Source organism: Carlito syrichta, unplaced genomic scaffold (assembly GCF_000164805.1).
Source record: "Carlito syrichta isolate Samal-C Ts95f unplaced genomic scaffold, Tarsius_syrichta-2.0.1 Scaffold315831, whole genome shotgun sequence".
NCBI lineage: Eukaryota > Metazoa > Chordata > Mammalia > Primates > Tarsiidae > Carlito > Carlito syrichta.
Window position 1 is genome coordinate 1179137 of NW_007259927.1, and position 14873 is coordinate 1194009.

Consider the following 14873-nt stretch of genomic DNA (forward strand, 5'->3'; position numbering starts at 1 on the left):
CGTGCACTACCATGCCCGGCTAATTTTTTTGATTTATTGTAGAGATGAGGTCTTGCTAAGTTGCCCAGGCGGGTCTCGATCCCGTGGGCTCAGGCAATCCACTCACCTCAGCCTCCCAAAGCGCTGGGATTACAGGCTGAGCCACCGAGCCAGGCTAGCAAAATATATGTTTTAAAAATACTATTTAAAAAGTCATCTTCTTTTAGAATCACAAATGTCTTCCTGGTATGAAAAGCTGTGCTACCATCCTGGTTACTTGTGGATTCACCAAGCAGTCCAGCAAGTCATCTGTAGAAATGAATGACTGAGAAGGGGCCCTAGAACTATTTGAAACAATTTGTTCCACAATTGTTTTCTCACTGTTACTCATGATTTTTTGCCTCTCGGCCCAATGCAATTTTCCAAAATGTTCTCCATCACTTTCAAATATGCCTTCCCTTTCCGAAGGTGGTTCTTTAGACCTCTGTGTTACAGGGACCAGATCAGGGTCAAAGGGACTTGCTGCCTCCTGTTTTACTGTTCCCATAGTGACGGTCTGGCTAGTGTCTGGACCACCTCCATGTGGTTATACATATTTGATTCTTCCTTTTCCGTGTGCTATTTGTTTTCAGTGCTTGGATTTCTACTATCTTTGATGTTCTATAATGATCAAAAAAGGCAGAAACAGCTCCATTTAAGTAGTGACACTTGACTTCATGGGATGTTTCTTCAACCTCAGTGGGGTTTAACCACACTCTGGTGTTGTCCTTAACCTCTTCAGTCTTCAGGGTGCACACAAGTGTGTGGGTAGCAGTCTCTTCCACCAGGCTAGGTGATCCTCTTTCTGTACCTGGGCTTTTCAGTCCCATTTCGAATCATATCTGCTTGCCATAATGGATCTCGGACAGGTGGTTAGCATTCCAGTGCCGTGCTGACCAATCAAACACCATGTTACAGAAGACTGCAGGTTGTCATAAAGACACTATAATTTCTTTTGCTTTCTCTGGTGTAAGAGGTTTGACATGTTCCCCATAAAAGTCAGGAGCTATAGTTCATCTTTCAATCCAATTCCAGCCGTAAGGATCTCACGAGGGGTTGCCCCGGAGTGCCCCAAATGCAGAAAGTACTTAGTAGATATTTGTTAAATAAGTGTAACAAAATGTTCCTATGTTACACCAGTTTCTCTTTTTAATATAGATGAGTTGTTTAAGTCCTCCAAGTTCTACCCCTGGAAGTTTCCTTCAACTGATTAGTGTTGTCTGCTTCTAGTCACAAGCAGATTCATTTTTTGGGAGAAAGTTAATTGAGAAAACCAGAATTTTTTTTACTATCACTATAAAAGAATGTAAAAATAGTTCATTCTCTGGATAAAGAAAATGTGGTATATATACACCGTGGAATACTAAATAGCCATAAAAAAGAATAAAATCATGTCTTTTGCAGCAACATGGGTGGAACTGGAGATCATCATCCTAAATAAACTAACTGAAAAACAGAAAAGCAAACACTACATGTTCTTAATTATATGCAGGAGGTAAATGACCACAAAGATGGAAAGAATAGACAATGGGGACACCAATAAGAGGGGAGGCAGAGAAGAGGGTTGAGTTTAGAAATTACCTGTTGGGTATAATGTTCACTATTTGGAGAATGGACCACCTGAAACCCAATCTCTACCGCTACACAATATGTCCATATAGCAAACAAACATATGCACCCCTAATTCTAAAATTAAAATTGAAAATTAAAAAAATAGTTTATTTGACTTTCTGTTATTATGCATAAATGTCTTTCCATTATAGATGAGCATAGTAAGGTTTAGAAATTTCCTGAAATTTGCCCAGATAACAAATATGAGAAGTGAGATTAGAAGCAGGTATTGTCGAACTCCCAAGGTCCCACTTTCACTCCTGCCCTCTACTAATGCCACACAATCAAGAAGTGATGGCTAAATGGTTCCCGCCTTCACTGACTATTTTTGTTTTCTCCTCTCTTGCAATTCCACTTCACAACATCTGTTCTCAGTACTTTCTTTCTCTTCACCAGGCCTGAGCTGGTAATAGTTTCCTTACTCAAGGCTGCTCTTTTTATCCAGAGTGCTGCAATCTAACACTTTAGAAAAGATTTTTATTTTCAAATGTACACTAGAATCACTTTTAAAAATAGAGAAGGTTGGGCCTTCTCTCATGCCACTTAAAATCTCTGAGATAGATCCCCGGCCCCAGCATGTAATTCTTATGTGTGTCTGATAGGGTGAAAGAAATGCCATCTCCCAAATATGACACCTTGACATTTGAGAAACCAATAGAATAAAAGAGCGTCACTCTCACTGTTCCTCATCTGTCATTCCCTGAAGTAGGTTATAAAACCTTGGAAGGTCTTCTTTCTCTTTTCTCCTCTGAAGAGTCTCATGTGAAAAGAGTCCTGCCCCATAACTGCAGAAAAACTCCAAGAACTTGAACAAACAGACCATATCAGATTCCTTTCAGCTTATTACCATTAGATCATATCCTTTTGTCCTCCAGTCATACTTCTGCATGACAGTTCACAGCAATACAATTTTCCCGTGGTCTTTTGGTCTTTTTTTTTTGTTTGAAGTCTCCCATGACATATACAGCTTATGTTAAAAAATTTTGTTATGCTTTTTTTCTCTTATTAATCTCTCTTTTGTTATGAGGAGTCAGCCATAAATCTTATAATGGATGACAAAAGAAATCTGTTTTCTCTACACAGCCAGGTTTTTTACATTTTGCTTTATAGGCACTGGGACTTTGTTTCCTCTGCACAATTTGAAGAAAACCAAAATACCTATTTTAACAAGTTAACAGGTTTCTTCATATATGTGTAGATGAACATATTGATCTTAGGAATGCTATTTTTATCATGTCACAAAAACTTATTGAAAGAAGACAGAATGATCATAAGCAGAAAATTTAGGGCTAAGATAATTCCTGGGAAGGAAGTGTGAATTGAGACAGAAGGTGGAAAAATAAGGAAATGTCTGGAAACAATATATGAAGATCTAGAAGACTAAACAGAAGTTTGGCAACACACTAGCATTGAGCCAGAAGGAGCTGGAAGAGTGACAATGAAACCACTGGGTACCCAGGATAGGGCCCCAAGGGACAGATAATTTTATGGAATTCTGTATTTATAACGAGGGGAGAGGAGAGTTAGCTTAGAGTGCCAGTTTAGGAAAAGCGATCCTCCTTGAAACATGAAGTTATATCTGAAATACAGACAGGAATAATCTTGCTTTCATCAAGAACTCAAAAAATAACCTATTCGGGCTGGAGCTAAACCATGTTAGGAATGAGAAAGTAAGTTTTGCCAAATCCTTAGAATGGGTTCTTTTCTAGTAATTTGTCAACATGTCTGCTACAATATGTCTGCTACACTGATAAAGGTAAATCTTTCACTCTTTGTGGTTGGTTGCTCCTAATGGAAGAGTAATAAAAAATGTTGAAATATTAAGCTGAATGTCAAGGTGAAATTAAATTGAAGAACTGCCTCTATTCCCTTAGATAACTGTAGCATTGATAGACTAAAAAGCACCATTCTTGTGAAGGAGATTTTGACATATTCAAATTGTTTTATCTTGTAGACAGCTTCACTTTGGGTATGAATGACAAACAACTTCTCATTTCAGGGTGTAATGATTCATGTTAATTTTATGTTGGAGATATAGGTGGTTTAAGCGAAGTTATGTTTAAACTCCTATTTCTGGCTATGTCTGTGATCGTTGATTAATTCAAGGAGTTTGTTTCTTCTATGGGAATAGATGACCCATCAGTCAGTTGCTAAATGATCACTGCAATTTACACACAGACATTCAGAATTGTATTAGTAAGTTCGAATGACCATTTAAAACCACCAAATTTAAATGGCCTTTCACGACTGAACAATTGCTTGGTTCTCAGTGATATTAAAGCCAAAAAAGTATAATCAATGGGTTGAGAGTTAATTTAGGGCAGAACTAATGAGGTATAGTTTTGAACACATTGCAATCAATTTCAGTAGTTTTCAGCTCTTTAAAATTATTGAAATAAAAAATTAGGGAGTGTTTAAAATCCATTTTAAGTTCCCTTAATAGCAATGTTACAATATATTAAGGATAGCTGCTATTAGCTCTTACAATTACTCTACATTTATCACAGTAATTATGAACGTGCTATTGTGTTTACTGTTACGTTAATTTGCTTATAAATGCCAAAAATGGTTTTAACGAAATACTTCTTTGTTGGTAAGAACACATTTAGTATAAGTATACTGAAATTTCATAATTTGTTACAACATTAATATGTAATCATTATAGAGTAAAATGTTAATACTAAAAAATGAATAAAAATTCAATCTAAAGTATTAACATTTATTAGATGGCTAATTGTAATTTATATTGACATAATATAATTTTGCTTAGAAATTACTGATTAATTAATTTTGCTTATTCATTTTGAGGAAAGATCTTATTTCTCAGGCAATTTTTTTGACTTTAGGAAAATATTTTCTTGTTTGTGACAGAAACAGTATATTAAATGACTTATGTTTCTCCCAATCTGATACTTTCCTTGACAGAAACTGCTTGATTCTTTAGAACTCCCTTAACCAATCCCAGTGCCACATGTAGCTTTGAGCACTTGACCCTTGACTGATATGAACTGAGAAGTGCTGATCTAGGTTTTTGAAGACTTAGTATGGCTAAAGGGATGCAAAATATCTTATTCATATTGTTTTATTGATTACATGTTGAAATAATAATTTGTTGATATATTGATGTAAATAAAGATGAGAACTAGCTTGCAGAGGTGGACGACAGTTAGTACGGTAGGACCCTGAGAGCTATGGTAAGGATTTAAAAATTTTTTCATAACTAAGAACACATTACCAGGTTTTGAGAAGATGATAAAATCAGTTTTTAAATACAGTATTTGAGACCAGGTGTAACGGTGGCTAACAACCATAATCCTTGTATTTTGGGAGTCCAATGTGGGAGAATTCCTGGAGCTCAGTCGTTCAAGACCAGCCTAGGCAACATATCAAGACCCTATCTCTATAAAATATCAAAAAATTAGCTAGGCATGGTGGTGTAGGCCTGTAGCTACTTGGAAGGCTGAGGCAGAAGGATTGCCTGAGCCCAGGAGGTAAAGCCATGATCCTGCCATAGCACTCCACCCTGGGTGACAGAGTGAGACCACGGTTCACAAACATACACATACATGCAAATACACGTACACACACATGCACACAAGAGCATTTGGTTTCTGTCAGAAGAACAAAAGGAGGGCAAGAGTGAGATCACTGTGGAAAAACTGGAACTGTTGTGTTCATTCAGGGTTGAGTGCCAGGGGTGGAGATGAACAGAAATTTATTTTGAAGATGGCATTAATGAACTAACAAAAGACATGTGATGATGAAATTATACATCAGTTTGATTGGTCCATGGGGTGCCCAGATATTTGGTCAGATATTATTCTGGAAGTGTCTGTGAGGGTGTTTTAGGATGAGATTAGCATTTGAATTGGCAGACTGTGTAAAGCAGATTGCTCTCCCCAATGTGAGTGAGGCTTATCTAATCAGCTGAAGGCCTGAATAGAACCAAAAGGCTGACTGTCCTCCAAGTAAGAGAGAATTCTTCCTGCTGGACGGATTTCAGACTGGAGGCATCAAGTTTTTCCTGCCTTCAGACTCAGATGAAAATATTGGTTCTTTCTGGGCTTGGGCCTGCTGGCCTGTGGATGGGAATGAATCCACTGGCTTTCCTGGGCTTGCCCATTCACCCTGTAGATCTTAGAACTTTCTGACCTTCATAACATGTGCACCAGTTTTTTGTGATAAATCACACACACACACACACACACACACACACACACACACACACACACACACACACACACACATTATTGCTTCTGTTTCTCTGGAGAATCCTGATTAATACAATCAAGAATCTAAAATGTGCTTATAAAACGACCTACTGAGGAAAAACTCAGTTTGTTCAGCATGCAATGTCCAAGTTTGCTCCCTCTTATGACTCTCTTAAAGCTCAGTGTCTCTAAGTATACAGCTTTACACAATATCAGGAACTTATTGAGTTGGGTTTTACATAACAAAAACAACCCTCGGAAAAACCTTTACCTTACATGTCTTCTAAAAGCACAGGGTCATCACAAGAACTCACTGACCTTACTTATTTGCTATCACAGAGAGAACTGTGTTTTACAGGGTTGAAGGTGATTTTGCGTGCTACACTATTAATCTTTATGAGCCCATGAGCACCAATGTTCAACAAGAGAGTAAAGCTAATTATCCAAAGATATGGGGGAGAAAAATCTGTGCCTTTCATGACTTTTATCTATTCTGCCTACTTGGAACCTTTGAATTCAAGCTGCATCTCACCCAGTGGCATGCTTAGAAAAATGAACACAGCTCAGACATTTTTACTTTGAAAACTTCAGTCACTATTTAACATTCCATCTTCATATATTGTCTACATTGTTAAATTGCCTGAAACTGCAGAGCAGTCAAGCAGTACACAAATTAAGCCACAAAGTAATCGGATTTCAATCACTAAATATTCACAGCTCAATTAAGTTATTTACTGAGATGTTTGTCTTAGCCATTGAGATCGTCACATATTTATAGCCACTTCACACTAACCTTTTAAAAAATTCTGATGTGGATATAAAAAGTCACGTTTGTTTTATAAGATAGGTTAAAGTTATGGCTCCAGGTATTTAAAAATGAATAAAAAGTCAATTACCTTCAAGTTTTTCAAGAGTATGATTTGGTATCCATAATAGAAAGCTGACTACAAATTGCCTGATTATGCTTTTGTTGCCAAAAAAGAGTATTTAAAAAAAAATGTGATCCAAGTTACAATCTAATCTTCTGTTCTTGCTTCCATTTTGCGATGTTATAGATGGTTCATATTTCCCAGATTCAGCACTTCTATATTCTGCTTCATACTCAACCATAAAATTCTGAGAGTAGCTCTGGATAACTATGTTCAATTTAACTTTTGAAGTTTCATTTTCCTCACAGCAATGACGGGATAATAATAGCTACCTAAGTGTGGTTCCAAGGTTCATCTGATAACAGTAAAAAACACTTGCGTGTTTGCTAAAAAGTATGTGCTAATATATTTGTAATACGTGATAACAATGGCTAAAGGCCTTGCTAAGAATTAGACACCATTGAAAGTACTTTACAAATACCTCCTTTGATCTTTACAAAAACCCTGTCTCTAATATTCATTGATAAGTAAGAAACATTTAGTCTTGAAAATGTTAATTACTTAGCCTAGTATTACACAACAGGAGGAAGGGTAGAATATTCTAACTAGGCCTGTCTGAATCCAGAGACTAAGCTCCTAAATACTGCACTTTATTGCTTCTCTTATATCAAATAATGGGACTCACTGTATTAGTTTCTTATTGCTGCTGAAACCAATTGCCACAAATTTAGTGGATTAAAACAACACAAATTTATTATCTTAGACTTTGCCTGTCTGAATTTTGAAATGGTTGCTACAGGGTTAAAATCAAAGGCTGAGTTTCTTCTAGAGATCGCAGGGGAGAAGGCTACCCATATTCCTCTGCCTCTGTGTTCCTTCTTCTCTGACCCTCCTGTCTCCCTGTTATGAGAACCTTTGTGATTACATGGAACCCACCCAGATAATCCAGAGAGATCTCCTTATCTCAAGACCCTTCATTTAATCACTCCTGCAAAGTCCTTTTTGCCATATAAAGTAACATAGTCACAGGCTCTGAGGATTAGCATCCATGCGGGACCACTATTTTGCCTTCCACACACACATTGAAACACACCAAGAAAAAAATACATTTAGACTTGGAAAATGGCTGCAAAGTCTATGTATGGCCATAAAGTATCTTCTTTAGAGTGATACAATACAATTCAATTGGTATTTTTATGATGGAAACTTGAGTAGCTATGGCCACTGCACTCCTTGAACCTGCAGGTTGCTTATTTTGTACAGTGGGAATGTAGAACTTTACTTTCAAGGATCCTACTAGGAGATGAATTCCTTCATCCACACACCAGCTGTGGAGGGCAACTGTCTCTCAGTTTTCATTTATCATAATCATATGTTATCGTCATATCACGCCATTGAAAATTTCCTGCACAAAATACCTACGGTGCAGAGACCTTATACTTCATTACCAAATATAAGCACTCCATCTAAGGCAAGGGGACAAAAGAGAATTGAATCTATGTCTTTATTTTCATGTGTCTCAGCATTAGAACACTGAGAATATTATGAAGACATTTAGGGTACTAGAAAATATTTATGGGGATGAAAGAAAAAATTAACCTAAGCATTTTTTCATTGTTTGTAGTCCTGGAAAATAAATCTAAGATATCTAACCTATTACATCTTTAAAAAGTGATACATATTAATTTTTCTATGGGTGACTCAAAGGGAAAAAAATAACAGTATCATAATTACTTTTTCAGTTCTTAACAAATTCCTGTCCTTCATCCCATCCCACAAAATTGTAATACAAGTAACAATTTTTGCATTACATTCTGTGGGCTTAATTTCAATTTTTTTTTTTTTGAGTTGGAGTCTCACTCTGTCGCCCAGACTGAAGTGCAGTGGCCGCTCCCGGCCACCGCAGCCTCGACCTCCTGGACTCCTGCGATCCTTCCGCCTCAGGCTTCCAAGTAGCCGGAATTACAGACATGTGCTACCACTCCTAGCTGATTTTTTTTTTTTTTTGATTTATTGTGGAAATGAGGTCTCGCCAAGTTGCCCAGGCGGGTCTCGAACCCGCGGGCTCAGGCAATCCACTCACCTCAGCCTCCCAAAGGCGGAATTACAGGCTGCAATTTTTTTAACCTTCCTTCTTTTCTTCCTTCCCTTCCTCTTCATGTTTCCCCTCCCTCTCTTTTCCCCTCCCTCTCTCTTTCCTTCCCTCACTTCCTCCCTCCCTCCCTTCTTTTCTTCTCTCTTTCTTTCTTTCACAGTATCTCTTTCTGTGACATATTTAAGAACATATTACTGTGTAAAGGCACATGATAAGAATCTCTTTATGTCCTCTTACCTAAGATTAATATGGCACTAAATTTTCCACCAGACTTAAATATGGAAGTTTTGTTTTTTTTTTCCCCTCTGTAACTGGGGCATGATATTGACCAATTCCAATTCTGGCACCAAGCACTTCTTAGTTTAGAAAAACTAAAGGAAGAGAAGGATTTTGCCCCTGAATATATTTCAAAACAGAGAGATAGCACAATGCACACAAGAAATTCCTCCACTTCATGGAGGGTAAACCTGTGGAGGCTGAGGGAAGAGGAAGGACCTTGAAGGTTAGGAGGGAAAATGAGAGAGCAAGGAAGGGTAGAAGGGCTTCAGACACCACTGAGGAGGGTGTTATACAGAGATCAGGACCCTTGAGGAATGAGAGCCAGACCTGCTTACCATTTGAGGAATAGAAAGGTGAGCGGCAAAGATTCTGTGCCCAAGGAGAATGATGTGCATGTGTGACCCAGGGCGTGAGCCTGAGTTTAAGAGTTTTTTCTGGATCTACCTCTTCTGGGCTACTGAGGTGCAAAATTGAGGTTTTGTTGTTGTTGTTATTATTGTTTTTGTTTTTTCTTTATAGATGGGCTGTCTTGGCTTTCTGATGTGAGGTGTATAGTAAAGGGGTTTACACAAGTGTTAAAATTATTCTACATTATATTCAAAGCAAAAATGCTTGGTTGGTGAAGGGATCAGAACATGATTTGATCTGTCAGTGAAAAAAATGTTATTGTCATATTTTCTTCTTGGTGGCTGACAATACTGATTACTTCCTATAACACGAGAAATGTGGGAGCTGATAAATGGATGCTGGTTTCTGCATCCCACACTGCCTTCTAAGTTGCTGAGTCGTCCTGCAATGCCATTAGCCTGATTTTCTCTGAGATAAGATATTAAAAAGTCTTACTTTCTGGCCATTGCCTTACTAGACTCTGGTGTGGCCATGTGCTCTTTGAGCTATGGTTGCCGCCATGCTTTCTAGTTTGGCCCCCTTCCCTGCCTTGGGGAGGTGAATCTCCTCTTTCTGTCTCTAATTTACTTTTTAAATAAACTATATTTTCCAATAAAAAAAAGAATTACTTTCTTTTCAGGAAAAATGAAAGTTTCTAATGGGAGCTTAGAGCATTTTAGAGTTTAGGGAAAATGTATTTGTTTTTTAAACTTTCAATAGAATGGCAACATAATTTAATGCAATTATTTTCATCTCTCACATTTTATGCTTTCCTATAATGAGGCCTAAACCTCCAGTCTTCTAGTCTTTACTTGCTAACATGTTTACCTTGTAATTAGACTGAGAATAAGGACTGATATTTCAGCATGTATTACATAATAAAGATTAAACAAGGATATCTTGGCCAAATAATTAAAAGTAAACTATCTTTTGCTATCTCAGAGGTTCAAGTTAATAAATAGACTATTATGAATTAAATTGTAATGTCCCTTTCCCCCCAAAATATGTTGAAGTCCTATTCCCCATTACTTCATAATGTGACTTTAGGTCACTGCAGATCTCACCTAATTAGTTAAGGTGAGATCACACTGGAATAATGTGAACTCCTAATCCAATATGATTGATGTCCTTATAAGAAGATAGTCAAATAAAGACAGAGACACATAGGTAAATTGCCATGTGCCAATGAAGGCAGAGATTAAAGTGCCACATCTGCAAGGCAAGAAATGATGATCACCAGCAACTACCAGAATCTAGGAAGAGGCGAGGAACTGTCCCCCCCAGGTTTCAGAGGGAGTACAGCCCTGCTAATTCCTTGATGTCAGATTTCTAGGCTTTGAAATTGTGAGATAATAAGTTTTTGTTGTAAGCTATCCAGTTTGTGGTACTTACAGGTATCTATGCCAACCAAGGAAACTAACACGGATGCTCCCTGTGATATTTCTTTTCTTTTTCCAATTTCTTTCTTTCTTTCTCTCTTTTTCTTTCTTTTCTTCCTTCCTTCCTTCTTTCTCTCTCTCTCTCTCTCTTTCTCTCTCTCTCTCTCCTCCCCCCACTCCTTCCTTTCCTTCCCTTCCTTCCTTTTCTTTTTTCTTTTTGAATCTGGGTCTCGCTCTCTCACCCAGCCTGAAAGGCATGACACTATCATGGTTCACTGCAACCTTGACCTCCTGGACTCAGGCAATCCTCCTGCCTCAGACTTCCAAGTAGGTGGGACTATAGGCACACACTGCCACATCCAGCTAATTTTTCTATTTTTGTGTAGATACGAGGTCTCTTTGTGCTACCTAAACTGATCTTGAACACATGGGCTTAAACAATCTTTGCACCTTGGCTTTCCAAGTTGCTGGGATTACAGGCATGAGCCACAATACCCTGCTGAATATTTCTCAATTGTAAGTCTGACAAAGTCTTAAAGAATATTCCTATCATAAACTAGTATATTTTAGAGACAAGGTTATCATAAACTTATCTAGACCAGTTTAGGGACTTTTTATTGTTGTTGATTTCATTGCTTTCTGCAGATATCAAGACTTTAGTGATTGGAAGTAGGTGATGGCTTTGGATTTCCTACATAATCATTCAGTTGACTGTATATTAAAGTGAGGCAAGTTTCAGACCAAATTCTGCATATGTGAAAGCATATATGAGAGAGTAAGCAAAAACAAAGAAACCACAAAAGTTTTTTTTTGTTGTTCCTGTAAGCTCTGTGAGGTCCCAGCTCTCAGCCTTTTAAAAAATTGATAAGTATCTAGCCGGGCTCAGTGGCTTAGCCTATAATCCCATGTCTTTGGGAGGTTGAGGTGAGTGGATTGCCTGAGCCCGCAGGTTCGAGACCCACCTGGGCAGCGAGACCTCATCTCTACAATAAATCAAAAAATCAGCCGGGCATGGTAGCACATGCCTGTAATTCCGTCTACTTGGAAGGCTGAGGTGGAAGGATCGCCGGAGCCCAGCAGGCGAGGCTGCGGTGGCTGGGAGCGGCCACTGCACTCCAGTCTGGGCGACAGAGTGAGACTCCAACTTAAAAAAAAAAAAAAATTGTTTAGTACCACTTGAGACAGATGCAACAATATTCTAGAGTAGAGGTGTACAACCTTTTGGATTTCCAGGGCCACATAGAGTAAAGAGGAATTGTCTAGGGCCACACACAAATTATATAATATAGTTAGTGTATACACATAATAAAACCTCTTTTATTTTTTTATATTTTTTATTATAAGTTTAGAAAAATGAGAACAATATAAAACTAGTAGGAAATTTGACCTTGTTTTTGTAAGACTAATCTATTAATGACTGGTTCAATGGAAGGGTTGTAATTTTTAGTGAGTTCTCAAGGTGTTCATCAGAAATGTTTGTTATTTTGCTCCTCATGTGCTTCATAATTGAAAACAGCTACTTACAAATGTAATGCTGCCAAAAAGTGATGTCACAAGTCATGATTGTGAACTTCAAAAATGGAACTGTACATGGGGTTATGAAGAAAATAAACAAAACCCACATGACATTAAAAGATTTTGTAGGGCCACATTACTATCCTGGGCAACATGCAGCTTGTAGGCTGTGGGTTGGCCATGCCTGTTTTCTAGTATTTTCTCTCAAATGTAAAAAAAATCTCATGACACTCTCAATGACTAATATCACTGTGGTGAAAAGATGAAGTTGCCTAAGGCCAGAGATGCTCGGCCCATTAGATTTGGCCATCACAGGAGGCCTGAACTTCAGACTTCTTTGTATGTTTCCAAGCAGAAGCCTGAACAGAGCTGTAAGTTATAAGCCTTAGCTCTGAGGAGATAGGCTGCTGGGTTTGTTAGATTCTTAGATCATGCTTATGCCAGAGCCAAGGGGATACAATGTGTTTCTGGTCAATCTACATGCCTTGGACATTACTCATTTTGTCAATGGAATGCCATTTCTAGATCTTTCATGTCAATTCATACCCTTTAGTGCTTATGATAAATAAATACAAAGTTTTTGTAGAAGTCATCTCTGGATTGAAGATTCCTGCTGTGAGTATTTATAATGCTAACCAGCCATCCTGGAATGTGTAATCCTTGTTAAAGTAGTGAGTGTACATTCTATCTAATTGCCGTAGGGTAAACTATTATACCTGTGACTACAGTATTTCGTCCGGTATTTTAAAATAAATTTTAAAAGTATATTAGAGTTAATAGATTCATCTATTCAATAAATATTTCTTGAACATTCTGTGTGCTAGGCACTATGCTAGTCCAGACTCTATCTAGCATAGTGACTAGCACACAGTAAATGTTCAGGAAATATTTATATATTACCTAGTGGCAGAAGTATAAAACATGCTTTCTGCCACTAGGTTGCTTAAAATCTAGTGCTGGCTCTATAGATGTTAAACTGTCAGTGACTTGTGTTTCTGTGTGCCCTTGGAAGTTGTCTGGATACTCCAAACCTGAATAGGGTAAATGAAAATATTCAGTGCAAATGCATTTCCAGCGTCATACATTTGCGATCTTCCTCAATTCTCCTAAGTTTCTTTGTAGTAAATAATGTACTCCATTTTTTCTTGGTGTTCATCGCCAATAGCTTTTAAGTTTTATGCCACGTTTTCTTCCTTACATCAGGGTAGGTTGATACAAAAGCCCAGATTCTTCTTTCTCTGGCACTGCTGGAAACCATACAAGTGCCTATCTGCCTGTGGGATCTCTCCCCTTTACCCCACTTACTAACCACAATAAAAACCCATGCCAGCCCACTTTCCTTGCTCTCTCAAGACTTTTCAGACTAGCAGGGGAGGCCTGAAAGCCCTGAAAGCCTTTCAAGGCTTCTCCTTGAAAGCCTTATTATGTGACTAATGAAACTTTTTGCACCTTCTTAGTGTACATCAATCTCAACATTCAAACTAAATTTGGGATGGGGGTCCAACTTGCTTCTTCAGGGTGTCCAAAACATTTCTTCAGTTGAGATAGGCCTCAGTCCATAAGATCAAGAGTCTCCAGTTATGTTTCATCCAATTCAGACAAAGATATTTGCAATGACTGCCATAATATCAAATGGCTTCTGTCACTAATTGCCTCATGATTTTTATTCTCTATCTTGCACTACAATTTCCTACGGAAAAATTTGCATTTTAATATTCATCATGCCTCTCTTTCTCTGATTCTTTGTGGCAGGTCTAACACTATTATTTGTACAACTTTCGTCAGCAATTATGGATCAAAACCATTTCCCAAAGCATAAAATTAATGACCACAACACACAGAGAAGAACACACTCACCTCAGGCAGAGCCATAGAAACTTTATTGATTGAAAACATTTGTAGACTAATGTGCCAAGCCTCATTGGCTAAGAAGGGTACAGTTAGCCATACTCAGCTCTCTCAGGACACTGGTTGAAGAAATCCAATGGTTTTAAACATGCACATCACACAGAGTATAATAATGTATTAAATATATTTCTAGAGAAAATATTTCGGAGTGTGATAATTCACTATGCAGGTCTAGTATGAGAGGTGCTATCCCGGAGACAAACATAAGATTTAGAGTAGTATCTAGAATGTTGGTGGGGGTGTTGGATGCATATGAGGAGGGTATTCTAGAAGGACAGCAAGTGAAAAAGCATGGAAATGAGAGTGGCAATGGCAGGGCCAGAATTTATTTATTTATTTTTATTTTAAAAAATTTTAAAGATGTGGGTTACAATTTAGGGTTAGGTATACAAATGTTCATTATGCGGGTACCCTTGTTAAATGAGGGTCAGAATTTTTAAATAGCATGCAACAGTAAGTCAAACTCTCAGGTGATCAAATAACCCACACCCTTCTAAGGTCCCCTTCCCTTGAGTGTAGGTGGACCCTGTAACTTGCTTATAACCAACACCATGTGGCAAATGGGCAGGGATGTCATTCCTATAATTATGTCATATGATAA

At 37.9% G+C, this 14873-nt stretch overlaps 1 pseudogene; it reads right to left on the reverse strand.

Annotated features, from left to right (window-relative positions):
* Positions 1–208: 208 nt before the first annotated feature.
* On the reverse strand, positions 209–848 carry LOC103275979 (annotated as a pseudogene).
* Positions 849–14873: the final 14025 nt, after the last annotated feature.